Genomic DNA, 10,831 nt, shown 5'->3' with positions numbered 1-10,831 from the left:
GTAAAAGACTAAAATAGCCTGACTCGTCATCACTAGGAGAAGAGATAAACTGTAGTATCTTCTTATGTAAAATACCACGCAACAGAGAAAAACAAATGTATTAGTTGTGCGTATCATCATGGACAATTCTAATAGAATGCTTGCCACAAAAAGCAAGTCTTCAAATAATAATATCATTTAAGCCCCAAAACATCAGGATTTAAGGGCGCCTGGGTGGCTCAGTGGGTTAAGCACCCGACTCTTGATTTCGGCTCAGGTCGTGATCTCCCGATTTGTGAGATGGAGCCCCTCACTGGACTCCAGGCTGACAGCATGGAGCCTGCTTGGGATTCTCCCTCTCCCTCTCTCTCTCTGCCCCTCCCCTGCTTGCACATGCTCTCTCTCTCAAAATAAACTTTTAAGAAAAGTCAGAATGTAAAAGATCAACACATAAAAATCAGTTGTGTATCTCCACACCAGCAATGAATGATTTTAAAAGAACATTAAGCAAAGCATAAGAGACTGTTAAAAACTGAGAACAAACTGAGGGTTGATGGGGGGTGGGAGGGAGGGCAGGGTGGGTGATGGGTATTGAGGAGGGCACCTTTTGGGATGAGCACTGGGTGTTGTATGGAAACCAATTTGACAGTAAATTTCATATATTAAAAAATAATAATAAATAAATAAATAAATAAATATTTTTTTAAAGATAAAAAAAAAAAAGAACATTAAGGTAACGATTCTATTTATGATAGTTTCCATAAAAAATTAAATTACCTGGGAATAAGCTTAGGCAAGGAGCTGAAAAACGTGCATTGAAAACTACAAAACATTCCTGAAATAAATTAAAGAAGACCTAAATAAATGGAGAGACATCCATGTTAATGGGTTGGCAGACTTAATATTGTTAAGATGGCCATATTACCCAAATTAATGTGCAGATTCAATGCAATCCCTACTGAAATCCTAATGACCTTTTTTGAAGACATGGAAAACTCATCCTAAAATTCGTATGGAATTGCAAGGAGCCCTGAATACCCCATATTGAAAAAAAGGAACAGGGACATCTGGATGGCTTGGGGGTTGGGCATCTGACTCTTGATTTGGGCTTAGGTCATGATCTCATGGTTTGTGAGTTTAAGCCCCATGACAGACTGCACTTACAGCATGGAGCCTGCTTGGGATATTCATTCTCTCTCTCTCTCTCTCTCTCTCTCTCTCTCTCTCTCTCTCCCCACATCCCAAATAAGTAAATAAACATTAAAAATAAAAAGAAGTTGGGGCGCCTGGGTGGCTCAGTAGGTTGGGCGGCCGACTTCGGCTCAGGTCATGATCTCGCGGTCTGTGAGTTTGAGCCCCGCGTTGGGCTCTGTGCTGACAGCTCGGAGCCTGGAGCCTGTTTCAGATTCTGTGTCTCCCTCTCTCTGACCCTCCCCTGTTCATGCTCTGTCTCTCTCTGTCTCAAAAATAAATAAACGTTAAAAAAAAAATTAAAAAAAAAAGAAAAAGAAGAGAACAAATTTAGAGGACTCACACTTCCCAATTTAAAAATATACTACAAAGTACAGTAATCAAAACAGTGTGGTACTGGCATAAAGCGATCCATAGATCAATGGAATACAATTGCCAGTCCAGAAATATACCCAGACATCTATGGCCAACTGATTTTCAATAGGGTGCCAAGACTATTCAATAAGGGAAAGAATAGTCTCTTTAACAAATGGTGCTGGGACAACTGGACAGCTACATGCAAAAGAATGAAATTGGACTCCTACCTCACGCTACATACAAAAATTAACTCAAAATGGATCAAGAATGGGAATGTAAAATGGTGCAGCTGCTATGGAAAATCCTTAAAAAATTAAACGTAAAATTACTATATTATCCAGCAATTCTACTTGTGGGTATATATCCAAAATAAATGAAGGCAAGGACTCGAACAGAGATTTGTACACCAATGTTCATAGCAGTGTTATTCACAATGATTGAAAGGTGGAAACAACTGAAATGTCCATTGATTGATGGATAAATTTTGATATGTCCATATAATAGAATATTATTTAGCCATAAATAGGAATGAAGTACTGACCCATGCTACCATATGGTTGAAGCTTGAAAACGTTATGCTAAGTGAAATAACCCCCACACAAAAGGCCTAGATATTGTATGATATATGCAGAATAGATAAATTTGTAGAGACAGAAAGCTGATTGGTGACTGGGTCAGGGGGCAGGTAGAGGAAATGGTAAGTAACTGCTTAACGGGTATAAGGTTTCTTTCCGGGGTGATGAAAATGTTTTGGAACTAGATAGAGGTGCTGGCTGCACCACATTGTGAATGTACGAAGTACCACTAGACTTTTTTTAACTCTAAAATTGTTAATTTTATGTTATGTGAATTTCACCTCAATTAAAGAAGAAACACGCAAGACTGACTATATTGTTAAGAGATAAATTCATCTGCAACATAACTATAGAGAAAATCAAGGGAATGAGAAACAAACTTCAGTTCATCTGTGGGATATAATTGGGGAAGGGCACCCAGGAGTATTCTGCTTTTTAAATCACATCAGTGTTCATTATATCATTCTTTATTTCTTTGCGTAGGTTACTAACATTCTTTCATATGTCAAAGAAATCATTCTTGGGGGGCCTGGGTGGCTCAGTCGGTTGAGTGCCCAACTCTTAATTTCAACTCTGGTCATGATCTCACAGTGTGTGAGTTCGAGCCCCACATGGGGCTCTGTGCCGACAGTGCAGAGACTCCTTGGGATTCTCTCTCTCTGCCCCTCCCCCACTTGTGTGCATGCTCTCTCTATCGCTCGCTCTCTCAAAAGTAAATAAATATTTTTTAAAAAAAGCATTCTTCATAATTTGCAAAATGCACTGTGAAGTCTCCTTGGTGTCCACTGACAGTCTTGTTTCTCCAATTCTGTGGATGTCCCAGCCCATCTGTCAGCCCCAATGACAGGGTTGCAAGGACACACCCTGTAATCAGCCAGGCTGCTGGCTCCACTGTCTGCCTATCCCCATTCCCACTACTTGCTCCCTAACCCCCATCCTGCCCACCCAGGCAAGGGGTCCTCACTGCTCCCTTAATACACATACACAAACCAGGCACAGAGCCTTGCCTGTGTCTGTCACCAGCCTGGAACAAGTTTCTGCTTCCCCACGAATATACATATCCTGGCTTTCCCTCAGTGGGAGCCTGAGTGCCCCTGTAAACTTGGTGAGTAATCAGAGTTCCTCTGTGGTCTGTCCTCCCACTGGGTAACCCTTAGTTACCCTCGAAGAGACAAGTGCTTGTAAACGTGGCAGGGTATAGCCCAGCCCAACTAGGGCCCTTCTGCTGTTGTGTGTGGTGGGTTGGGGTGGGGGGCAGGTAGAGGGGCAGTGAAGATGGGAGCTACTGCTGGAGGGAGTATCAGCCCAGGGACAAGGCAGCAAAGGTCAGGAGACTGACTGCAGGGAATGAATGCCAGGAGAGGTCCTGCTTGGGATCACAACATCTGAGGAGGAGGAGACTAGAGGACCCAACAGGGAAGGAAGGGATCCCAGCTGGGAGAAGAGGCAGGCAGCTAGACCTGGTGCCGTACCTCGGGCTTCCCTGCTCTCAGGGAGGGACAAACAGGATGCTCAGCCCTGTGGGCCGCTCCAGAGGAGCCAAGTTCTTCAGATCCTAGCTTGCTTCACTTCTGGGGCTGGGTGGGGAGCTGGCAGGGGCAGGGCTGTCACTCTTTCTGCCATGTTCTTCTGAGCAAGCCACTTCCCTTTTCTTGGCTCGTGTCTCCAACTGTAAAGTAAAATGGGAGTTGGACCAAACACTTTGGAGCTGGGGGAGGCTTTCACCAGACATGCTGTCATTCCAAATGGCTTGTGTCTTGGGTTACAAGGTTTCCTAGCCCTGGGCTGGGCTGTGAACTGTGTGGAGGAGGCCCCAATGCACCCTATCTCCTTCACCCCCTTAAGTTGCAGGGACCTAGGAAGAAATGAAGCTGTTAACAAAAGTGTGAGGCATGGCATGTGTTCTCCCAAGTGGAACAGGGTTGGGCCAGTGAAATGTTTTAGAATCGACACCAGTAATAGAATATGTGGTAAGGCCGGTGAATTCCACGGGCACAAGCCCATGGCTGCTCTTCCTTTGCTGTGAAATGAATTCTTCAATGTGATGCCAGGCTGTGCATAAAAATGGACAAAGCATTCCGTGAGCGATGCTGGAAGTAGGATGAAGGGCAGGGAAGGCAAGTCCATATCCAGAATGTGTGTCTGCCACCCAGGAGTACCCTCCCGGGATGGAAGAGGGCCAATGTAATCAAGCTGCCACCAGGAGGCAGGCTAGTCCCCGGGGACCATGCTGGGGCCCTGTGCTGCACTCTGCTGTTTTCAAAAAGGGCCTTCAGGAAGGCAATGCCTAGCTGAGGGGAGTGCGCCCCGCCCCTACCCCCATGGGAGGTTTCAGGACCAGTGGCAACAAGAGAGGGCTAGGCTGGGGGGGCTGCATTTTCAGACCTCAGAGATCCTTGAGGTCCTTTCACTTAACAGGCATGAGCTCCGGGATATGTAACAAATTTTCTTAGAAAATTCTTAGACTGTCGGGGCATCTGGGCGGCTCAGTAGGTTCAACATCCGACTTCGGCTCAGGTCATGATCTCACGGGTCATGGGTTCAAGCCCTGCGTCGGGCTGTCAGCACAGAGCCCTCTTCAGATCCTCTGGTGCCTTCTCTCTCTGCCTCTCCCCCACTCGTGCTCTCTCTCTCTCTCTCTAAAATAAATTAACATTAAAAAAAAAGCAGATTTTAAAAAATTTGTCTAGTTACATTGCCCTCTCCCTCCCCTCCCCCGGATGCCCAGAAAGGGGTGGTGACTTTCCAAAGATCACACAGGGCAGGGTCAGAGGTACAGAGTAGCAGCATCTTAACTGTGGTGTCAGGGGGAGGAAGGGCTACCAAAGGAGGGGTGGCCAGGGGCCTGCTCCTTCCCTGGGCCCAGCCCTTGGGGGACAGAGTGAGTGCTGGGTCTTGCCCACAAATGGATATGGAGTGCCTGCTGGGTTCTAGGCACTGGACATGGAACAGTGACCAGGACCAGCAATGGCTCCTGCCCTTCCAAATAGATAGGAAACCATCACCACATATACAAGCAGGGTAATTTCAGGCCACGGTTAGTGCCATATGAAGGAGATAAAATAGCATGGGGGGTGGGTTGCTGGGGGCTACTTCAGTTTCAGTACCAAGGGAGGAAAGGCCTCTCTGAGAGGTGGTGTGTGTGTTAAGATCTGAATGGCAAGAATATCATGGGGGGAAGAAATAAGAAGTACAAATAAAAACAGCCAGTACATTTAATATGTTCCAGGCACTGTTCAAGATCCCTTTGCATGAATTAGCTCATTTAATCTCACCAAAGGCATATGAGGTAGTAGATTATCATTGCCATCTAATGGAAGGGAAATTGAGGCATGGAGGTCAAGTAACCTTGGTAGGTGATGGAACCAGAACCTGAACCCAGGTAGTCTGACTCCAGAGTCAGGGGGGGCTTATCCCATGCCATTCTGTTTCTCAAAGGCACTGACCTGCCTTGAGCAAGTCTGACTGTAGAATCTGGATTCTATCTTGGATGCAGGGTACAGGTGTAGAAATGAAAACCCACTCTGCCCAAGGGAAGTCTCCAGGCTCATGCCAGCTAGTCCGGAGCCAGGGCAGGGTCTCCAGTACCCTTCCTACCCTCCTCCACTGTCCCCTCCACTCGGGGGGAGTCCTGAAGTCCCTGCTCCCTGCCCCCAGCTTCTGGGTTCACAGCTAACTGGGCCACCTCATTCTAAAGGGATTTGAATCCCTGGGACAACTGGAGACGGGTGAGAAAAGGCTTAGGGATTAGATAATGATAGCTGGGAAGGTAAGGGACTTAATTAGGGGGGTTCGGTTGTGGGAAGTGGGGCGGGGAGGGGATTTGCGTCTTCACAAAGCCAGGATGGACTGCGGAAGTGAAGAGGAAGTGGGCTCCTTGGGAGGAGCTGGGCAGGCTCAGTTTCTCCAGTCTGTTGTGCCTTCAGAATTAACACATAATAGTACTAATAATCCCCCACATTTGTGCACCCATCACTTTTTCAGCCATTATTTCACTTGGAATTCTCACAGCAGCCCTGGGAAAGAGGCAAGGATTATTTTTCTCCCCAGGAAACAGGCACCTGGAGAAGGTAGGTGACTTTGCCCTCTGAAAAGGTGGGATTTGGCTCCAGGCTTCCTTGCTCTCACTGCATTACTTCAGGGGGAGAGGCAACAGCAGGGGCCAAGGAACTGCCTCAGGGGAGGAACCCCGGCTGCCACCTCCTATCCTGAAGTCCTTGAAGACTCCTGCCCTCCTCACTGGGAGCTGGGGAGGAGAGGAAAGAGTAAGGGAATAGAGAGGCTGCCAATCTGTATTGTGGGCAGTTGGGCAGGGCTGGGCTGGGACCTGAGGGGTCTGGCAAGGGGGCTCTTTACCCCACCCCTTCTCCTACACATACACTGCCCTCCCCAAGGGAGATCCATTTGTGGCCCTTCAGTCTTCAAAGGTACTTTCTGCCTGCAGTCTGAATTTACCCTAGCAGACGTCCCAGTATTATTCAACACCAAGGATGTTGAGGCCCCAAAAGGGAGAAGACCTCCCCACCCCCGCCATCCACACAGAGCATCCCCAGCTCAAGGGTCTTAGAATAACCCCTCACCACCACTCAAAGGTCCTTCCTGACCCCTGCCTCTCCTACATGCATGTACCCCCAAGCCCTGATTCTTTATCTGAGCCCCTACTAGCCCCTCTCACTTCTCCACAGCCCAAGCTCAGTCTGGGCATGGCCCCAACCCCAAGTTCCATGAGGGCAGTTTTTTTACTCCAGGATTACCACAGTGCTCAGTGAACTATGGGAAGGAAGGAAGGAAGGAAGGAAGGATGGAAGGAAGGAAGAAGGAAGGAAGGAGGGAAGGAGGGAGGAAGGAAGGAAGGAAGGAGGGAAGGAAGAAGGAAGGAAGGAGGGAAGGAGGGAGGAAGGAAGGAAGGAAGGAGGGAAGGAGGGAGGAAGGAAGGAAGGAAGGAGGGAAGGAAGAAGGAAGGAAGGAGGGAAGGAGGGAGGAAGGAAGGAAGGAAGGAGGGAAGGAAGGAAGGAAGGGAGGAAGAGAGGGAGGAAAGAAGGAAGGGGGGGAGTGAATGGTTTCCAGGACTCCTGCCTCCTCCAATATGGCAGACTCCTGCTCAGTCATTAGGTCTCTTGACTGGGTGTAGAACTTCCTGACTGCACCACTGTGGTGGTGCTGGCTGCACTATACTGGAATGACCTGTTGCCTTAGCCATTCTCCCGGTGGACCAGGAACTCCTTGAGGGCAGGACCTGGTTGGCCTCATTCTCTGAGATGTCCCCATGCCTGGTGACATGCCTGTTGCCTAAATACTCATGGAGCCAAGGCACAAAAGGTGCTCTGGCTCCCAGCTCCAGTTAGGAGCTGAAGCCTTGACCACCTGGAGGACAGTGCAGGCAGGAACAGGAGTCAGTCTATCACTGTTGCCTCCTCATTCTGCTGCTGTCACCTCTACTGTCAGGGCCGTGTCATCCCAGGTAGGGTAGATTTCTTCATTCCTTCCCCCACTTTGTTGGAAAAAAACTTAAGGCAGCTGAAACTCTGCATGGCAGGCTTGGGATAAGGACAGGAAGCATGGAGGCTGGAGTCAGGGCCCTTCTGCATGGTCACAAGGGCTTTCTAGAAAGTTCTCCTGTCTGGCCCTATGGAAGTAGAGTTTTCCACAAATATTTGTTGAAGGGTTTAAGAGACTGTTCAGGTCTCAGACCACTGTGCCAATCTCAGCACCACCCTTTTCCCGCTGGCACCAGAGAATCAGAGGACAACGCACCTAGGGGCCTCTGATCTGGAGGTCAGTGCCCTTGTTTTAGAGAAGAGTCAACCAAGGCCCAGAGGTCAAGGCAGATAGCCCCGAGGTGCACACCCCCTCTCCCCAGTATTCATTGCTAAATAGTCACTGTAGCACATTCACTCAAGAACACAGTCAAAAGCCCCAGCTCTGGGGAGTCTGGGTGGCTCAGTCAGTTAAGCATCCAACTCTTGATTTCGGCTCAGATCATGATCTCACAGTTCGTGAGATCGAGCCCTGCATGGGGGTCTCCACTGACAGCATGGAGACTGCTTGGGATTCTCTCTCTCTCCCTCTCTCTGCCCTCTTCCGCTCACTCTTTCTCTAGAAAATAAATAAATAAACTTAAAAAGAGAGAGAGACACCCCAGTCCAGTGCCCCTCTTCTGCTCACTCTTTCTCTAGAAAATAAATAAATAAACTTAAAAAAAAGAGAGAGAGAGAGACCCCAGTCCAGTGCTCCTGGCCATGTCTGTAGCCATGTAACAGAGGAATTTAGCCCCAGGGCACTAACTCCCAAGACTAGAACCATCAGTGACCCCACGTTCCTTCTAGACCTCCTAGGCCCAGCAGCCTTCTTTCAGCTGTTAACATCACCTTGCCTGGCAAGGTATACTCAGCACAGCACCCTCGTCACACAGCTGGCAAGCATTGGGGCCTGGATCTCACCTGGGACCTGCCTGACTAAGGATGCTGGGCTCTTCCTATTGGGCCAGGCCATTGCCTGATAGTCACCACTGCAATACAGAGTAGTCAGTGTCAAGTTCAAGAGAGAGGGGCTACTGTTTGGCAGGGCTCATGTTGGATTGGTTAAATCAGGGAGAGGTTCCTGGAAATAGCAGGAACAGGGTTCTGATGGCCTGGGAGTATCTGGCAGGAGGATCTGGCAGGAAGAAACAGGAGAGAGAAGCAATTTTGATAGAGGCAGGAGGGCCAAGGTATGTCTGAGGAACAGCACAGAGCTTCTTTGACTAAAATGAAAGTGTGTGGAGGGGAGGAGCGGCAGTGAAGGCCCCAAAGGATGCTGGAACAAGATAGGCCTTGGCCTTGAATGCAAGTCAGTGAGATTGAGCTGATGCCTGAAGGAACTAGGGAGCCACTGCAGATTCTTGAACAGGGGAACAACATACCTAGCAGGGAGAGAGAATGGCTGGACAGGGGTAGGGGAATAGAGAAAAGGTAGGGATGTGGAGGAGGGGTTCTCTCTTAGTAACCAGCTCAGAGGAATTTACCAGATTATTATTCTAGGATTTATATTATCAGATTAACTAGCCCTTCCATAGTGGGCCAGAGATAGGTAAGTTTCAGTGGAGGAAGGAGAAGCAGGTAGCCACAGGACTTGGAAAAAGCAGACTGGAAGAAGGGTACTTCACTTAGGCCTTTATCATGGGTAACTGCAGATTCCTGGGGGGTTGTTGGGGGCTGAGGGTGATTTCCTGCTGTGTAAACGTTTTCCTGGGTAGCCTATGTAGGTAACTCCAAGGCTAGTCCACACCCCAGCCTATGGGTGCCTGAAAGCATAGGGCCCAGAAGCCAGAGACTTGGGTGCAAGTCCTAAATTTGCACATATTCTTACAGGATCACTTCTCTCCCTAGGTTCCTCAAAAAATCACCTGACTCAGAGGGTCACCATAGGCTTAAATGAAAAGCTAGATCTGAAAGTGCCTTCTAAACTGTAAAGTGCTGTAAAGGGGCTATTCTACTATTTTCCTTTGAATGGGCCCTACATCTTGTCCCTGGGAGGGTCTTATATAAGGATTTGAGCCACATGTCCAACAAGGAAGGCAGCCTTGTCCTGCCCTAAGCCAGAAGGCAATGGTTCTTTCTTTAACTAGGGCAGAACAGCTGGGACAACCTGAAAACTCCTCCCAGAGGTGGGAGTTGGGGGCTTCTCAGTCACAGAGCTGAATCTGAGACCCTCAGCTCTGTACCCTGTAGCAGACCCTCATGGTAGGGGGCCTTGTCAGGTGCAGAGCAGAGTCCTCCCAGGTGTCTTTAACAGGCCTGCTGCAGCTGGCCTCTGCCTTCTAACTGGGATCCTCCTGCTTTCTACTCTCCTGGAGACCGGAGCGTAGAGTTGGCGGGAACCAACTCTGAGACGTGGGATGCCCACAAGCTCCTGGGCCTAGCTCTGCAGTCACTAAGTGGTGGTTTTCCATGTGCCAGGCACCGGGCAGAGTTCTCCACATCTGTCACGCCGCTAACGATTTGGGGTCGTGCTCTCTCTGGGCTTCAGTTTCCACAGCTGTCAAGTGAGGTGAGCTGCCTGATCCCTGAATGATCTGTGCTTAGATCTTCTTCCCTGGGCTCCCTCAGCACCAGGCTCCATGCCTATTGGAGCATTTCTCACATTCATTCATTCAGCATACATTTATTGAACAGCCCCTGTGTATAGGATGCTGTGCTGAGGGTAGGGGGCTTGTGCGGGTTCAGAGATAAGTAAGCCAGGACGGTGTGCCCAAGGACCTCACGGTGTAGCAGGGCCGATGCTACTATGCAGGGCCACACTGTGGTGCTGCCAGTCCCTCCTGCCTATTCTTCCTCTCCCCTCCTCTCTGGCAGGAGCCATGCTTCCCATCAACCACCCGAACTTTGCTTACGCCATTGTGCCAGCATGGAATGAATGGATTTCCTTTCCATTTCCTCCCTACCCCATATTTTAGGGTGCAGCTCCAATGTCTCTCCCTCCACAAAGCCTTCTAGGATTCTTACAACCCAAAGCAAATTCTCCTCCTTAACCTCCCAGGCACTTGTTCTGTTTGGAACATTTATCTCGCTCCTATATTCTAGGTGATGGTGCCTATATCTTATCTTTGGGAGGCAAGATGGTGTCTGATTCATTTCAGAATAGTGCCTAGGGCCTGGCACACAGTAGGAGGAAAGAATGGTCCAGGGTATGTGAGCAGCTGCTACCACAGAGGTAGGAAGAGAGTATATAGTGTGTGTGTTATGGGGGGG

This window comes from Panthera leo, chromosome D3 (assembly GCF_018350215.1).
Source record: "Panthera leo isolate Ple1 chromosome D3, P.leo_Ple1_pat1.1, whole genome shotgun sequence".
Lineage (NCBI taxonomy): Eukaryota > Metazoa > Chordata > Mammalia > Carnivora > Felidae > Panthera > Panthera leo.
Note: the sequence above shows the minus strand (reverse complement) of the source record.